General features: G+C 45.6%; 1 protein-coding gene across 8 annotated transcripts in view; it reads right to left on the bottom strand.

Annotated features, from left to right (window-relative positions):
- The window catches only part of RIPOR2 (RHO family interacting cell polarization regulator 2), a 214,405-nt gene that overhangs the window by 72,262 nt on the left and 123,439 nt on the right, over nt 1–18,704 (bottom strand). Inside the window, exon 1 of one of the 8 annotated variants that reach the window (XM_025266479.3) lies at nt 11,253–11,528. The exons of the other annotated variants lie outside the window; for them this stretch is intronic. The gene's annotated coding sequence lies outside the window, so the exon portion shown is untranslated. Of the gene's footprint in view, nt 1–11,252; nt 11,529–18,704 lie in introns of those variants that run through there. 8 annotated transcript variants of the gene reach the window in all.

Below are 18,704 nucleotides of genomic sequence, written 5' to 3' on the forward strand. Positions count from 1 at the left end.
GAAGTTGAAGCTCCAGGACTTTGGCCACCGGATGTGAAGAACCGATTCACTGGAAAAGACCCTGATGCTGGGGAAGGTTGAAGGCAAGTGGTGAAGGAGGTGGCAGAGGGTCAGATGGTTAGATGGCATCACTGACTCAATGGATATAAATTTGAGCAAACTCTGGGAGATAGTGGAGGACAGGGGAGCCTGGTGTGCTGCAGTCCATGGGGTCGCAAAGAGTCGGACATGACTTAATGACTGAACAACATCAACAAAAACTAAATCGTATTTTTCTCCCAATTACCATAGATGAATTCAAAGAGGCTTTAACAGCTCTTGCTTGCTTTAACCTATTGCTTGGCAAAAGTCATGAGCATATTTCCATCTCTGTCCACTCACTGTCCCATAATTTGTTCCAGCTGCTTGTTTCAGTTTTAGTTTTTGGAAGACACTAGATCTCAGAGGTTCTGAACAATGTGGAAACTAGCAATCATTATTATAAATCCCCTATAACTCTTGATAAACAAAATAATCATCATTCCCATTGAATTATTCCCACGAAGGAAATTTTACTCAGGCTAACACAGGGTGCATGAAGATAATTTCTCTTGCACTGATTTAAAAAATGGGCACTTCTGGAAAAGATTATACAGGAGTTAAGACAGTGAATCAAAGCTTTTGTTCTGAAAATTATATTCAAATGTAGTCAGTCCAAATCTGAGAACTCTATTTGTGATGCAAATCAAAGGCAAAAAATACTTCTGTTTAACAAACCAATGCAATTTTTCATATCACACACTGGTTACCACTTTAAGTCTTCTCTGAGAACAGAGGGATAGAAGGGTGAAACATGCACGGATTAACCAGATCTGACACCATTCATTTCCTTCAACTGCAGGTAATTACCCTGCATAATTCTCCTATGCATAAATTAAACTGCATGAATTAACAATGATCTTGTTTTCCTACATTCAGTAATTGAGGCAAAATTGATCAAGAGACACTTTACATGTGGGTATGGATTAGACAATGGTCCTTCTAAAAGAGAAGGAATGACTCCTTTTTTCTCTCAAGTTGGGCTTCCCAGGTGGCTCGGTGGTAAAGAATCCACCTGCCAAGAAGGAGACGTGGGTTCAATCCCTGGGACGGGAAGATTCCCCTGAAGAAGGAAATGACAAGCCACTCCAGTATTCTTGCCTGGAAAATTCCATGGACAAAGGAGCCTGGTGGGCTACAGTCCATGAGGTCACAAAGATTCGGACATGAGTTAGCGACAAAACAACAAAATCGCCTTTTCTCCATTTCCCTCCTCTTTTGTGGGATTTTCAGATCTCTGAAGCATTGTAAGGGACAAAGTTGATAACGGGGAGGGGGAAGGCTTATCACTGACACTGTCATTTATCAGAATGGATCGTTTACCCAGTAGAAAAATGTCTGTTTCCTCATGATCAGGTACTTCTCAGTGCAGGCACAATGCCTACTTAGCTGGACTGATGAATCTTTTGGCTGGATAATATGGGAAAACTTCTCGGTGATTACAATAGAATCCTGAGATGTCTCATTAATGCCTTGATATCAACTAAGAATCTCAACCTGAAAACTACATGAACTATCTGAGTACTGAGAGACTAAGCCAAGTGATCTGGGAACCACAAGCCAGCTTAGTTCTATGGGAGAACTCAGGCTTATGGAACATGCTACTAACTGGCAGTCATAGGAACTCTGAATCTGGGGTCTTTGTATATTTACAGCTACAATCCAGACTTGATACCAGGCTGCTGCTGTTCCTGCTCCTGCTGCTAAGTCGCTTCAGTTGTGTCCAACTCTATGCGACCCCATAGACGGCAGCCCACCAGGCTCCCCCGTCCCTGGGATTCTCCAGGCAAGAACACTGGAGGGGGTTGCCATTTCCTTCTCCAATGCAGGAAAGTGAAAAGTGAAAGGGAAGTTGCTCAGTCATGTCCGAGTCTTTGCAACCCCATGGACTGCAGCCCACCAGGCTTCTCCATCCATAGGATTTTCCAGGCAAGAGTGCTGGAGGGGGGTGCCATTGCCTTCTCCGTGATACCAGGCTACCCGGATTTAAAACTGAACTCTGCCTTTACTAATTTTGCTCAATGTCAGTTCTCTCATCTATAATACAGATGATAATTTTACATTGGGGTCATTGTGAGAATTTAGGTAACGACTGCATGTGCCTGGCATATTGGAAATGCTATTAAATGATAGCTATTATTAATATTACACAAAACATTTTAATTTAGATTCAATGCTTCACTATGGAAGAGGGGCTTTATGTCAACATCCAATATGAGATACAAGTGAACACATCTATAATTCAGAAATTGGGCTTTTTTGGGGGGGGGTGTTATTTTTTAAATTACAAAGACTTCAGACTCCCCTGTGTCTACATTCAGGATTGCATAATTTACTCAAAGAGAAAAGAGAATCTACATGCAAGATCTGTGTGCTGTGTGCTCTGTCGCTCAGGAACTAGAGACCACCAGACTCCTCTGTCCATGGAATTTTCCAGGCAAGAATACTGAAGTGAGTTGCTATTTCCTACTCCAGGGGATCTTCCTGACCCAGGGATCGAACCAACATCTCCTGCATCTCCTAGAGTCTTTACCACTGAGCCACCTGGGAGGCCCCAAGTGCACGGTCTACCTGCATCTATTTCCCCCCGAGCTGGACTGTAAAGGAGAGATACTCATTCCTTAAATTAAGACTACACATTCTCTCAATACTGTTTCAGTATCTCTAGCTTGATCACCGTATATTCACATACATGAAAGCTCCCTGAGCTAACGCAGCCCCTCAGCCTCTTCTGGCTCTGGCTATTTTCTTCCATTAGTGGTGAAATAGCCATTTTGTAACATTCAGAGCCAAAACAAATTACACCTGGAAAATATCTTAATGTGAAGAAACACACTTTGAGGATCTAAAAAAAATTATAAGAAATAACCCTTTAAAGAGTAACAGCGCATGTCATTTCTGTCCTATTTTAGCCCGAAGACTATTTGACAAAATTCAAAGGGCAAGCTTTTTTAGGGATGTCATGGGAGCCTGCAAAGGGAGCAGTTCCTGACCTTTCTTGTGTCATTATCGGGGCAGGTGTCCACTTGCAAAATATGGTAACAAACTGACAGCATTAGTCAGGTAAGAAGAGAAATAGTTGCGCTTCAGGCTCTCAATGAATTAGGCTTCAAGCAGGCCATATTTTGGTGCCTGAAGGTGTGGGCAGGCAGAACAAATCATCCCTCTCTCTCTCCAGCTTAACATTGATTTTGCTACCGAGGCAAATGGAATGGATATTCTGGAGTGGCAGACCCCAAATGAGAGTGAGAAAGGCTAGGCGCTAACCCAGCCTCTTAGACATACTAGCACCGTGATTTTGCACAAGCCAGTTAATCCTTTTGTTTCCTAACTGGTGAAACCAGGGACATTAATGTTAGTCCCGCCCACATCGTGGGGTTCTCTGGTTTAAAAGGACAATGGGTGTGCTGGAAGTTGTTGAAAACTGCAAAACCCCACAGGAATAGAAGGTGCTATTTAAACTAATGCATTATTAATATTATGTACTATTTCCAGGGGACACCTTGAACCTCAGAAGTAAACTTTAGGTATCAAGGAAGGAGGCATGTAGAAAAAAGAAGTGAAAAGAGCAGTCAGCCTGCTGGTGAGGAAGGGCTTGCCAGGGTGGCTAGCTGTATTTGATCATGGGTTTGTCCAGCTGTGTTTCATCTCCTTTTCTCCATCTCCTAAGTGGGTCCCTATTTGACAACACTCCCTAAAGACTTGTGGTACTTCTACTGGACACACTGAGACAACTCTACTTTCAAAAGAAGTTACTGGGAGTCTTGCTTATTCACCTGTTGAATTAGCCAGTATGAAATTCTGTCTCAAGGCTACCAATTCCCCTCTTCCTAAATCCTCAACCAACAAACCAACCTCTGTTCGCTTCTAATATCTATTTTAAGAATGAGTTTCTCTGGCCAATATTCAACAAGAGGAAAGGTAGGCTTTAGATCTGGTTATTCTACTACTGACATCTGTCATGCTATTTACCTCAAAGTGAAGAAATGTGATAGGAATAGCAAAAAAATTGTGGTTTTAATTGACCTTATTTCTGCATCTGATAGTATGGACTAGAACAACAAGAGTGAGTCAGGAGCTGGAAAGGGCTCTGCTGCAGTCAGATGGTGGCTGGACACGGAGTAGTAGGGACCAGAGAAGCTGGGGGCTGGCCCAGGCATCTCTCTTTCTTCCTGTGGTCCCAGGCCTTTCCTTGTGGTCAGTTAGTTTGGGCTTCCTCACAGCATGGCAGCCCCAGGATTATCAGATAGCTTACATGGTGGCTGACAGCTTCAAGAACTAGTAAGAAGCTGAGTAATCTTTTGTAATCTAGCCTTGGAAGTCAATTCTCTATGAGTCAAGAGAGCCATGATTGGGGCGGGGGGCGGGGCGGAGGGACAAAAACCTCATTTCTCAATGGCAAGAGTATCAAAGTCACTCTGTAGGAAGGGCCTTATAGGGTGGGAGATACTGTTGAGGCCATCTTTGGAAAATACAGTTTGAAAACACATATAGACTGTCTATATGTCAGTAATTATCCTTGATACTGATACTTATGTATAATCTCTCCTTAGTACCACCCTGCCAGCAAGAGCTAACAGATCAGTTAGTAACTTCTAGCTCAGTAAAACAGGCAACTATTCTGAGGCCTTCTCCTCCTCTCCCCCTTGTGCCTTAATGACTTAATAACACTTGTTAAACTTCCTAAATATCTCAGGCATCCAATTCTGTTCTGCCATGTCCACATGCCTCCGTCCCTCAGGGCGCAGTGCATATACACTGTAGCTCGCCAGGCTCCCCATGCCTTCTCATGGCAGCTGCAATGGCTATCTGTGATTGGCACTGGATGTCATTCCAAGCCCCATCTTGGTGACTTCCAGTAATGAAGCCTGGAAGCAGAAAACTACATTTCCCAGAATCCCCTGTAGCTCAGATTCTGCACATGATACAGGGTGCCTCCACCAGTGTGCTTGCCACAAGATTTGAAGGGGAGGCTGTGGTATTAAGCTTCCTATGGCTAATGTAATGAATTACTACAAATTCAGTGGCATAAGGTGACGCACAATTATTATCTTACAGTTCAGGAGGTCAGAAGTCTGAAATGGGTCTCATGGGGCTAAAATCAAGGTGTCAGCACAGGTGTGTTCCCTTCTTAAGACTCTAGGGAAGAACCCAGTTCCCTGGCTTTTCTAGCTTCTAGAAGCCACCCACATTTCTTCTCCTGGGGCTTCTTGCTCCACTTTCAAACATGCCAGCAATGCTGCATCTCTCTGGGCCGTCTTCCATAGTCACATGACCACAGCTTTTAAGGGCTGCTGAGATTAGCCTGGGCCCAGGTGGAGCATCAGGATAATCCCAAGGAGCTTGACTTTAGCGTCTTTCCAAAGGTCCTTTTGTCATGTACGGTAACATCATTCACAGGTTTGGGGGGATTAGGTCATGGGCATCTTTGAGGGGGCGGCACATTATTTTGCCTACTGTGCTGTACTTCCACCCACTCCAGTGTTCTAGCCTGGAGAATCCCAGGGACGGGGGAGCCTGGTGGGCTGCCGTCTATGGGGTCGCACAGAGTCGGACACGACTGAAGCGACTTAGCAGCAGCAGCAGCAGCATGCTGTACTCCCACCTCTTCTGTTGTCACCACTGGCAATCACCCTCACGGACTACCTGCTTTTTCTGTGTTGGCTTCCTGGCTGGCTGTTTCCTGACCGTGGCAGTGACGGCTTCCTTCTGGAGAGAGCAGCTTCCTAAATCATCAGGCAGTGTCTTCATTATTGACCAGGCAGTGACTCCATTACAACACGACTTTCAAAGTTGTTCCAGAAGGCTTGACGTACAGTGTGTTTCCCTGGCCTTCCTGACCCAACAATTGTGTAAGTCATTTTATTTTATATTCTTCTGCTGAGTGGATTCCATTGTCTGCAACAGAACCCCGATGCACATTCTCAGTGCTATATCCCTGTGTATGTCTATCTTTCTCTTTTCTAAGCTCCACATATTTCTGATGGTGAACCATCACCAAGACAAATAAACTGTATTATAATTTTGGAAGATATGCTTCGTTTCAAAGTGGCTAAATGCTGCTAAGTAACTTTATAATAGAAAAGTATGGCACTGCCATTCAAGGGTTACTGGTAGTTATCCTGGAATATTTATTTGGGGTAATTGACCTTGAACCGCTGTATCTCAGCAGGGGGGACATTAATTAGAAGTTGGACTGTCACAGTTAAGGCCAAGACCAAGTCTCTTTAGGCCTTCATATACAGCAAAAAGTAAAATAAATGCTGTCCCAGGAATAATCTCTCGGGAATTTATACTTGCTCCAGGAAACTGTCAGTATGGATTTATTCCCCCTACTAGGGGAAGGAAAAACCCTGTACTCTTTGTGTTCATCTGTGTTGCTTTTGTTATTTGTAAGGTACCTTCCCCCCAACCCCGCCCTTGCCTCTCTTCCAAAAGTCCTCCTAGAAGACAAGGACAGAAGGGGACAAGTTTGAAGTGAATGGAGTCATTGTTCATTCAGTTCCTTCCTGAACAATTTGCTTGAGGAGCAAGAGATCATTTCCAGTGCTAGAGGTGAAAGCCACAGCATTAAACCCCAAAGACAAGTGACTTACACAAGAAAGAGTTGTAAGGTATTGTTCTGTACACAGGTTGTTTTTTGGGATGGTCATCACCAGCCTGGTTTTAATACCATTGCCATTATTAATAGCCTTATTTCATAATTGAGCCCATCTGACCTTTGCCAGGCACACTGCTTTGCTGTCCTGAACTGTTCTACCTTCATCTTGATCTTAAATCTAGGTCACAGGCAGTGAGTTCACACTGGATGCCTACGACTTGCTAGGCAGCATGTAAGCCCTGAGGATCCAGGAATGAACAAAATGGGCCCTCTGTGCCCTCAGAGAGCTCACAATCTTCCTAGTCTTATCTAGTGTCTTCTCTTTTCCCTTCCATTTATCTATAATCTTACCAAAGGCACATGGATGAAATCCTCACTGACTACTCCAGTCACAGCCTTCCTCGCCTTCCTCTGACCTCCCATAGCCCCTTTTCTAGGGTGACCAAACCAGAATCCTTCTGAGTGAAAGGGGTGCTATTAACATTTATGCTTATGCTGAGACAACAGATGTAAGCAGGGCAAACCAAGACATGCGGACAGCACTCTGTCCAACACAGCTGGGTTCCTCCTCCTTCTCTACCAGACTGTGCACTTCCTAGAAGGTACAATCAGTATCTTACACTTTTATATTGAATGAAAAATTTAATTCTGGCCAGATCCCAGTGCTCCCTTAAATTACAGAACACTGTAATTTAGGACTTGGACTTCCAACCCACCTCAGAAATAAAAATGATTATTCATCACTTTATTATACTTATTATATTTGTTTATCACTTTATTATATTTGAATGCTAAATGGTGTGAAAAACATTCCCTTTGTCTAAGACACTGCCATCCTCCATCTGGCAGAGAGCTCATTTTGAGCTTATGAAACACAACACAGAAACATTGCACCTCATTTGATTTCACTGTTGAAAAGAAATCTAATTTTCTTTTTTAATTAGTGTGATGGACGTGTGAAAACATTCATCTCCTCCACGCAGTGCTCATCAGTGTCATATAAACGATGGGAGAAAATAAATCGCAGTGGTTTCTTTTCTCGGTGGTGTCCAGGGAGGGCACGCAGCATCGGGCCATGTGTAAAACGATCTTTTCTAGGAACTGGCCACATTCGAGAAAAACATCTATTATTTTTAGGGAATACTTCCAACTAAAGTGGGATGGGTACACTGTAACCAAAAAACCCCACAACCCACCACCCCTCAACAATAACAACAAACCTTGGCCATTCCCCCAGTGAGGAACTTGGTGGCCTCAGAGAGGAGACAGGAAGAGGGAGGAGGACGTGTGGGTGTTTCGGTATTAATTCATTCAGGATCTGTGCATTGAGTGCTTTTGTTTCGTGGAATCGGCTGGAAGGCCTCCATGTGCACAATGGGGGAGGTTTTCATTTTCGGGGGAAAATGTGCGGAGAAACCGTCTATAAGGATATGATTTCAAAAGTGGAGGGGAATGACGCCAAGGAGGGTTTCCTCCAGAGGAAAAGGCGCATAATCATAATCGCTCTCCTTTTCTGAACAGATCTTTCTAATAATCGCACTATGGGGTGTTTACATGACAACGGCTTCACCGAGCTATCCCGTGTCTAGGTTTGCCTTTGGGGAACCAATTATGTGCTGCTGGCCTATCTGTACCTCCTCTCCCCACCCCCACCCCCAATTCCCTTGCTTCATTGTCTGTTTTCAGCTGGTATTCTTTTCTGGTTGAATGGCCACAAACACAAGCTGTCTATCTCCTCCAACTCGGTGGAGTTGGGCTTGGCAGATGAAAATAACCTTGGTAAAGGAGCCGTTCAGAAGCAGGAGGCCCGGCCCATGGCCACCGAGGCGGAGGAGGCCCACGTGGAAAGTCAAATATCTGCCACTGCCCCGAGGAGAACCCACTGTATAAACAAAACAAGACTTTCACTTCTACCACGCTTCCTCCCAAGAAAAGGAAGAAACTGAGTTTAGACCTCTGACTTCTTTTCAGAACAGAAACAAGACAGCCTTTTATCTTTTTTCCCCAACTCACTGAATGCAATGAGCAGTAAAATAAAACACTGGTTTGCAAACACTTCAGCCCAAGGGATGGTTGTTCACCCAACTCTACTATTTAATATGAAAAGTGCAGGCTGCGCTGTTCACCCTCCAGAATGGCCTCTGTCTGTATTTTAGTCTCCTGACGCTGAGGGGTGAGTCAATAATACATGAATTAACCCAAAATACAGCAGAGAAGGGACTTGGTTATAGTCACAACTGGGCACATGGTTGGTATCACAGCTGGGCTGTGGGGTTTTCCCACACCAGGGATGTATCCACCCAGCAACCTCAGGCTTAGGGTAGGACACCTGACTGTCATCAGAAGGGCCCCAAGTCAATGGACTTCAATACTAAAGAGTAGAATTTTGAAGTGACACCCACAGACATAAATATCTCCTTCCCAGGCCCCCTGGTTTCTCCAGGTCACCCCTGAAGAGGGATGTATGTGTCCCTTTTCTGCTGGAAATAATCTGATTTTGCAGTCAACAGAAAGAAGAGAGCCACTGGCAGCATTTGTGTTCGAGTACACAGAATTCTAGGCAAGTCAAGTCCCAGTGCAGGCTTTTAGTTTTTCCTCACTCTAGCTTGGTATTTCTTTATATTTATACTGAAGATAAAATATTCAAAACCAAAATCTCACACTGGACTGGCAGAGGAAGAGAGTAGCAGCACCCATTGGGGGGCCTTTCGAAAAGCAACATATGCAGTACATTTTTACTTAAACAGATCTCCACTCTTCAGGTTTTCAGATGTTTGGATGCAGCAGATTTTTGGACAGACAAATGCATCAGCTTCCTGGGGAAGAGCCAGGATTTGGCAGCATCTCTGTGGCAGGGGGAGCTTGGCACAAGAGGCTGACCCCAAGGGCTGGGCTAGGAGGGGTGGGGAAGAGCAGGGAGGCCTTTTCCTCTAGTGGCTCTTCCCCTGAGTAGACACACCCCTGCAATTTGTTCCTACAGCAGGTTAGCCACTGGCTGCTTCCTAATTAACCACTGGAGAGTAGCCTGATGATGTTCATTCTTGAAGAGTTCACAGCTGACATCCCCTGCTTGGAATAGCAGCTATAACAGTCTGATGGAGACACAAAGGAGGCAGACAGTGGGGGTGAGAGGGAAAAATCAGAGGCTGTTCCAAAAAGGCTGGAGAAGCAAGAGGAAGAGGGAAAGTAAGTGAGCATGAATATACTAAACTGGGGGGTGGCTAGGACTAGAGGAACATACTCAGAGCCAGGTAAACGTGACAGGAAACAAAAAGGAAGAAGTGATCACGTGTCAGATAACAAAGGGGCAAAGGCTCAGAGGAGATGCCCAGTCCCATACATATCACAAGTACAGTCTCTTTAAGAGTGGGGGACGATTGGTCACAGTCCTAGAACTTGGCAGTGAGTGGAGAGTGGAGAGCAATTGAGGAGAGAGGAGAAAAGACAGATCCAGACTGGTTTCCAAGACAATCATGGTTGTTTCCCCTGGCCCCCAAGCTTAGACGTTTCCTCTCTGTCACTCACTCGAGCAACACGTTGGTATCTTCAGGATAAGGACCCTCGACGCTGCCAACATCCCCTCTGCACCACCTCCGCCCCTCCCCCCCAATAAAAATCCGTCCAGTTATCTCGCTTTTCCACTTGCTCTCTTGCTCCCGCGGGAGCTGTCACTTCGCACCAGCGAACGGCCCAACGCTTCTCCCACCTTAACATCTGGATGGCTTCCGCTGGTCTCATTTCCAACAGCAGCTACCTTCTCCTAGACTGAGGCTCTTTATGCGCTCCCCACCATCCTGGGGGAGGGGGACAGGAGGCTACGGTCTCGCGGTAACAGAGGTGCAGATGCTTCTTTTTCCTAGACCATCTCCCACGCCACAGAAACTTGCACCGGTGCTCCTCATCAGGTGCGTCGACACTCCTTATCTCTTCTAGACTCTCGTCTGCATCAGTGCCACACATTTCTCCTTTTTGCTCCCCGCCCAGTTCTCATTCCCCGACCCCACACTGCCGGTTTGGAATCCAGACTTGGAGGGATGACGCTGGTTCGTAGCCAAGCTGAATATGGGCAGCCTGGGGGCAAGTTAGCATCCCAGAGGCTGTAATCCCAGATGCGAGCTGGACTCCCCGTGGGCACTGACAGTGCCGGAAGTCGCTCGGCGGCAACCAGTATCTTAGGACCTGCATCCCGAAGCGCTCGCACCAAGACCCCTCCCCGGACACCTAATGTCCAGCCACGCGCGTCCTCGCCCCAGAAACAACGCTTCAGTCCCCGGGCAATGCCGCAGGCCCCTCAGCACCTTCTGGGCCGGTCCTGCCACGTTCCTGGGCATCCCTCCGTTCTGCCTGCAAAAGTGCTTGTGCCCCTTTACTGCCCAGCAACTTAGCGTCTCTATCCTGTGGGCATGAAAGACCCGAACTCTCCCAGGCGGAGGAAACCAAGGACGCCCCGGTCCCAAGGGTTCCTTAATAGGCGACACTCATTCAAGCCGACGACACCCTCGCCACACAGACCTCACCCGGACTGTCAGCAAGATCAGAAGCAATAAAAGCACAAATAAAAAGGTGCACATACCTAAAGACGAAGGCTCCTTGTCATGACAGGGGGACACTTGAGGTCTCCGGCTTAGAATAACAGCCTCCGTGCCAATGCAATGCCCGGGGCCGCCCGCACCTCGGCTCTGCAGACAGCCTGAGCGCGCTCACTCGGGGAAAGGGACAAAGGGTCGCGGGACGTGCTCGGACCCCGAGCTTCCAGGCCCCGGCCCCGGCGGCCGACCTCCTGCCTCAGCTCGTGGCAGCCAGCGGCGGCGCTGGCTGAAGTTGCGGGGCCGGCTGCGCTCGGAGCGAGAGCGGCGGCGGCCGCGCGGGGGGCTGGGGGCGGGGAGATCGGGGGCGGGGCGGGCTCCGGGCCCGCGGCGTCGCCGGGGCGGGGAGGGGCGGGGGAGCCAGCTGCTTGACAGTTACTCCAGCCCAGCTCCAAAGGCTGCTCTTTGCTGTCGGCGGCCAGCTGATCGCCGCCACGCCGTGGTCCTTGACACGGGCTGGTGTCACCGCTTTGGAGTTATCCCTGGAATTCGCGCAGGGGACCGAGGGCATTGGAGGGAGACGGGAGAACAGCCGAGGCCAGCAAAGGCTCTTTCAGCTAACCTTTTGGAATTTCGAAGAGAGGCTGTGCATCGAAATAATGCGCTGGGGCGACATCGGTGACGTGTGCATGCGTGTGTGTGTGTGTGTGTGTGTGTGTCTGTGAGTGTGAAGTTGGTTGCCCCTGGCAAGAGTCGTGTTGGAAAGCCCCCTTGACGTTTGCTTTGTGTGGGCTCTCGGCTAGAGCTTGTTTGAGCAGCGAGATCTTATAACAATGGGGAGAAACAGAATTGTCTTGTTTTGTTTTGGCAGATGAGAACTATACATAATGTGTTTTCTTTAGGAAAGTGTGGAGCTGACAGGCAAAGACATTCCATGGAAAGAGTCTTTGGAGTGGAAACTGTCCAATCCTGGGAGTGTACAAAGACCCAGAGACAAGGACTCTGCCTCTTTTCTTAAATAGGGAATCCCTTATTAGGTCTCAGTTTCCATATCTGTAAAGTCATCATCCTGAATGCACTGTGTACCTAGAGTATGTTAAATAGAATGGTGTATCCCTATTCCCATCTTGGGTGACTCAGTGAGTTTAGATATGGACGAAAAGAGAACATTTGAGGACGCTGTGTCCTTACCCAGTGGTGATAAGGAGACTGCATCCTCACACCTGGGTTCTGAGACACTCAAACCATACCGTAATCAGCTACATCATAGCTGACTTAAGGATTCAAAGGAGGAGCAGAGTGTGCTTGATGCCTAGAAAGGGCACCCAAGAGTAAGCCCTGGTCACCAGGTCACTGCCTTAGACCATGGAGGGCAGCCTGAGCAGTGAGTGCCTTGACAGGCTGCATGCTTCATGACAGCTGGATTTTTCCACATACCCACCTCCCTCTGTCCTTCTTCCAAATGACTAGTTCCTAACAGCACTCATTTTTCCCAAAGAGACTTTCCTTCAGAAGAGAAAATGTGTTGACCACATGATACGAACATTCCAGTCTTCCTGGCAAGTTATTCCTCATATGTGTTCAATAACTGGTATTCTGGTCAATATGTGTCCCTAGTGAGTTAGCTTGACTTGACATAATCCTTAGGATGCTGAACGCTACTGTTCATTGGTTTTCTTCTTATACTCTAGACTTTGGAGCGGATGCACTTCCCTGGTGGCTCAGCTGGTAAAAAATCCATTTGCAATGTAGGACTGGGTTCAGTTCCTGGGTTAGGAAGATCCCCTGGAGAAGGGAACAGCTACTCACTCCAGTATTCTGACCTGGAGAATTCCATGGACTGTATAGTCCATGGGGTCACAAAGAGTCAGACATGATTGAGCGACTTTCACTGAAGCAGATACTTTACAAGCACTGTATCATTTTTTCCTGACTATAAGTTTTCATATTAAAAAGCAGAGACATTACTTTGCTGACAAAGGTCCATCGAGTCAAAGCTATGGTTTTTCCAGTAGTCATGTATGGTTGTGAGAGTTGGACCATAAAGACAGCTGAGCGCTGAAGAACTGATGCTGTTGAACTGTGGTGTTGGAGAAGACTCTTGAGAGTCCCTTGGACTGCAAGGAGATCCAACCAGTCAATCCTCAAGGAAATAAGTCCTGGATATTCATTGGAAGGACTGATGCTGAAGCCGAAACTCCAATACTTTGGCCACCTGATTCGAAGAACTAACTTCTTGGAAAAGACCCTGATGCTGGGAAGATTGAAGGTGGGAGGAGAAAGGGACGACAGAGGATGAGATGGTTGGATAGCATCACCAACCCGATGGACATGAGATTGAGCAAGCTCCAGGAGTTTGTGATGGACAGGGAGGCCTGGTGTGCTGCAGTCCATGGGGTTGCAAAGAGTCGGACATGACTGAGCGACTGAACTGACTGATAAGTCTGTAGTAGGTATTAATGCTCCCATTTCATGGATGGGAAAACCAAGATTCAAGGGAATTAATGTGACTTGTCCAAGGTGACACAATTGAGTAAACTTTAGATACTTTTGCAAAAGTTGGATTTTGACACTTGCAAATTTGGATGATGGTGGCCCTACCATCCTGTCTGTCATATATCCTTCTTCCCTTCAGCCTGGACCTGGGTTCATCCCTGTTGTATCCTTGTTGATAGTTGACAGCTGAGCCCAGGTTTTGCAGATATTTCCTTATTCTACCTCCTTTCTCTTTTACCTATTCAATGACCACCCCCCCCCCCCAACCCAGTCCTTTCCAGCCTCAATAAATTTGAGAGTCACAAAGGTCCAAACGGCTCCACAACTCCTACAGCATTTCTTGGCCTCTTGATAGCTACTACAGTGGCCATAAATAAAACTGCTATTGAAACATTCATTCATACAATAAGTATTTGTGGAGATCTGAGAAAAGGACGGGGGAAAAACGAATGCTCTCCTCATGCCCCACTCAAATAGTTTACAACCTAAATGGTGATACCCCAATTAAGTGTGGGGACTGAATGACATTGTTTAAGACAATGGCAAAATAGTCCACAAGGACAGGTAGGATTAAATCAGAAGATACACTCTTCCCTCCTCCCACCAAAGTAAGCAAAACCAGCAGGAGGGAGAGGATGGAACCTGGATATCCTCCTTAAAAGATAATTAGAATTAGGGCAAGCAAAAAGTGGTTCTAAAGGTAGGTTGAGGCACTTTACAGAGGACTAAATGGAGTTCTAAATACACATAAACATCTTAGATGGGTATTCAGGGCCCTGCAGTGGGGTCTCATCTATTCATTCAGGGCTTTAAGTCATGTTCTTGTGCTAAAGAGTCCCAGTTTTCCCACACTGCAACTACAGAGCCCACGTGGTGTGATGAAAGATCCTGCATGTCTCGAAGAAGATCCAGTGAGCCACAACAAAGGCCCGACACAGCCAAAAGAAATAAATATTAAAAAAAAGAAAAAAAGATTCCCAGATTTACATTTCCAACTCAGAACTCTCCTCTAAGGTCCAATATCTGAGTACCTATTTAAAATTCCTGTTAATTTCTTGCTGGCCAATTCTTGATTCTCTTCCTCATAAACCAAAACTGATCTTCCTCTATTCTTAACCATCTTAGTTAAAAATAGAATAAATGGCACCAATATCCAACCCACTGCTAGAGGGCCAGAAGTCAGGAAGTCATTACTGATGCCTCTTCTTTCTTCCCACACTCAATTCACCAGCAAAACCTGTTGCTCTGTCTCTGACAGTTCTCATTCTTGGTTACCTCTCTCCAGCTCTACTACCATCATCCTTCTCTGGGATCCTTCATTTCTAGCCTGTATCACTGATCTCCTCGACACCACTTTGCTCTTCCCTAGAATCCATTCTTTACTGTGGCGGGACAACTTTAAGATGGTCCTTAATGATACCCATCCCTTAGTATTCACACCCTCATGTGATCCCTTCCCCATGAGTGTGAACCTAGTGACTTACTTCTAACCAATAGAATATGGCAAATGGGCTGAGATATCACTTCCATGATTAGATGATAAAAGATTTTGATGTCTATCTTGCTAGTTGAATCTGTCCCTTGCTGGCTTTGATAAAGCAAGCGGCCACGTTGGAGACTCTCATATGACAAGGAGCCAAGGTCCTCAGTTCAGTAGCTCACAGAAATGGAATCTTGCCATCATATTAGCTCAAAAGTGGATCTCTCCTCAGTCAAGCCTTCATATGAGACCCTAGCCCTAGAAAACACATTGATTGCAGCCTGAAGCTTTTCCTGAACTCCTGACTCACAGAAACTGTGCAATAATAAGCACATGCTGTTTTAAACAGCTGAATTTGTGACAATTTGTTAGGTAGCAATAGATAACTCATACAGAAAGAGTAATCTTTAAAAATAAGAATTATGTTGTGGTCGCTATCCTGCTTAAAACTCTGCCTTCATTCCTCACTTATTATAAAATAAAATCCAAAATCCATGACAATGCTTACAAGATCTTGGTGAGCCAATCCTTTTCAGCCTTACTTATGTCTCCAGCCTCTCTTTTACTAACCTCAGGTCACTAAGGTCACAAGCGCTTTCTTTCAGTTCCCTAAATGTTCCAAATCACTTCTCAGAGAGGTCTTACCTGACCACCTACATCTTTAAGTATATTCTTCCCCTCAATTCTTCTTTTTTAATGCACTGTGTCTTTTATAGCACCAGTTGTAAATTGAAATGATTTTCTTTACCTTTTTAGTTGTCCGTGGTCTCTTTTTCATTGAACTGTGAGATCATAGGGCTTCCCAGGTGGTGCATGCAGTGTGAGATCATAAGGGCAGAGATTGTTTCTGCCTTATATATCGTGGTATCCCCAGCACAGAGTAAGAACTTAACAACTAATTCGTGAATGAAAGATGAATAACTCTGCCTTTCTGGAGCACACCTGGACTCTTACCTTGATCTTTTTATTTCCTTCATCAGCCCCACCCCCAGCCTATCTCCATGCCCATAGCCTTCACCCCATTTCCTAACAGCCACATCTATTCATTAAGATCCAGTTTCAGTACTCTAGTCTGTATCTGTTTTCCCCAGATCTCTTGCCTCTTTCCCTGCATTCTCAATTCAGAACTTGCACAGCATCTTAGATCTTAACATCTCCTGAGATGCTGGGCAACTGCCACTTTGTATTATGGTTAATTATGTAGAGTCTAGTGGTTCCAAACATTTCTCCATTTACCTCATTCTAGAGAAAGAAGCCTGGAAAGAAGTACAGTTATGCAGGAAAAGTCTTGGGAGAAATAAGAGCTACTACAGATTAGCTTCACTAGCATTAGTAGTATTACTAGCGTTAGTAGTCTATTGCTAACCAGATTAGATTATAATAGACTACCTAGGAAAAGTCTAGGGGGAAGAGCAGGGTCTAACACCCACCCTGAAGAGAAGTAGATTTCTGTTTCCCCACTGTATTAGTCTGCTACGACTATCATAACAAATACCATATACTGGGTGGACTTAGACAACAGAAATGTGTTTTCGCACTCTTCTGGAGACTGGAAGCCCAAGATCAAAGTTCTGGCTGATTTAATTTCTGGTGAGGGCTCTCTAATTCTGTCTCGAAAACCTCACCACTTGAAGCATTCAGAGATACACTGGTGTAGCCCTGGAAACTTCATCCAGGAAAACAGTGAAGCCCAGAGTTTGTTAGGCACTGGTGGTGGGGGTATTATAGAAATCTCCTCTAGTGTGAGACTTTGTCATGCTTTCACACCAATGGAAATAAATGACCTTTTCCAAAGCAGTCAACAGTTTAACACAAGTCCCCTACCCTACCCCTAGTCCCTATCCATGTATCAATTTTAATTTAACAGCCCAAGGGACAAATGGTGGAGAAGGAAATGGCAGCCCACTCCAGTATTCTTGTCTGGAGAATCACATGGACAGAGGAGCTTGGTGGGCTGTAGTCCATGGGGTCACAAAGAGTCAGATACAACTGAAATGACTTAGCAGCAGGGACAAATGAGGGCTTCCCAGGTGGTGCTAGTGGTAAAGAATCCGCTTGCCAATGTAGGAGACATATGAGCCATGGGTTTGATCCTTGGGTCGGGAAGATCCCTTGGACAAGGAAATGGCAACCCACTCCAGTATTCTCGCCTGGAAAATTCCACGGACAGAAGAGCCTGGTGGGCTACAGTCCAGAGAGTCACACAGTCAGACACTACTGAAGCAACTTAACAGCAGCAGCAGGAGGGAAAAATGATAGCTATTATTTCAACTCAGGTGCCAGGCACTCTGATAAGGGCAGGAACCACAGAGATAAACAGGAAAGTCATGGAACCCATCTTGAGGAGCCTGGTTGTAAGGACAGCTGTAAATAACTGAGGTGGGTGTTATGAAAGAGGAAGTACTATGGGTGCTATGGGAACTGTGATTATTTTTGGTGCCATAAAACAGGGTGTTTGAACTTCAGCAGCACTGAAAAAGGTCTTTTCTGAAAACCGAATTTCATTGTTTTCCTCTCATGGGCATTTTTAAGGTCAGATTTTGTTTAGGGGATGGAATTGGTCATGCCAGGCTCTGTTCTTTGCACCACCAATCAATCTTAGTAAATGCACAATTCATTAGAAGAAAGCAGAAGAGCATCTGAAGTGCAGCCAATTGTTTCCTGATTTAGAGCGTCAGATATTTAATGCGGGATTCAGAACATGTCTGAAGACCTACTGCCATTATGAAGTGAAGTGAGTGCTCTAACCGCAAGGTGCCAGAGATCTGCTTTTACCTAGGCACCTCTATCCGTTTGTATTTCTCTATGTATTCCTTCTGCCTACGATGCTGGTGCATTCGGGCTTTTACTCTCTGTTTAGTTAACTAGTCCTGCAGAGAGGTAGCCAGATAGAGCTGAGATCGAATCTTTCTTCAGAACTATGATGTTTAATATCCAAGTGGATAGCATATCTAACACCCTGATTCTGCAATTCCTTCTCTGCTCTTATGACCTTCCCCCATAGGCATTTGGTCACCCAACTGCAAGGCCAAATCATGACTGGGAATGCTGCCATGAAAGAGGAAGATACTAGAACTCCTCTCTCCTACTATAACTCTTTACCCTCCCCCCTTGCTCACCTCTACTAATGTTTCACTTGTCGCTATAACCAATTTTTCTCTATTCCCTTTTATTTGTTTTTTATAATTCAATGTATTTATTTTTAATTGAAGGATAATGAATCAACATGAATCAGCCATAAGTATACCTATGTCCCCTCCGTCTTGAAACTCCCACCCCCTTCCCTCCCCGCTCCACCCTTCCAAGTTGTTACAGAGCCCTGGTTTGAGTTCCCTGAGTCACACAGCAAATTCCCATTGGCTATCTATTTTACATATGGTAATGCATATGCTTTCATGTTACTCTCTCCATACATCCCACCCGCTCCTTCCTCCCCTCCTTTATTTCTATTTTTCTAGTTTATGGAGTGCATAAGAATCACTCTAGGATGGAGTTTAAAATGCAGATTTTGATTTTTTAATTC

The sequence above is a fragment of the Bubalus bubalis genome, chromosome 2, assembly GCF_019923935.1.
Source record: "Bubalus bubalis isolate 160015118507 breed Murrah chromosome 2, NDDB_SH_1, whole genome shotgun sequence".
Classification (NCBI taxonomy): domain Eukaryota; kingdom Metazoa; phylum Chordata; class Mammalia; order Artiodactyla; family Bovidae; genus Bubalus; species Bubalus bubalis.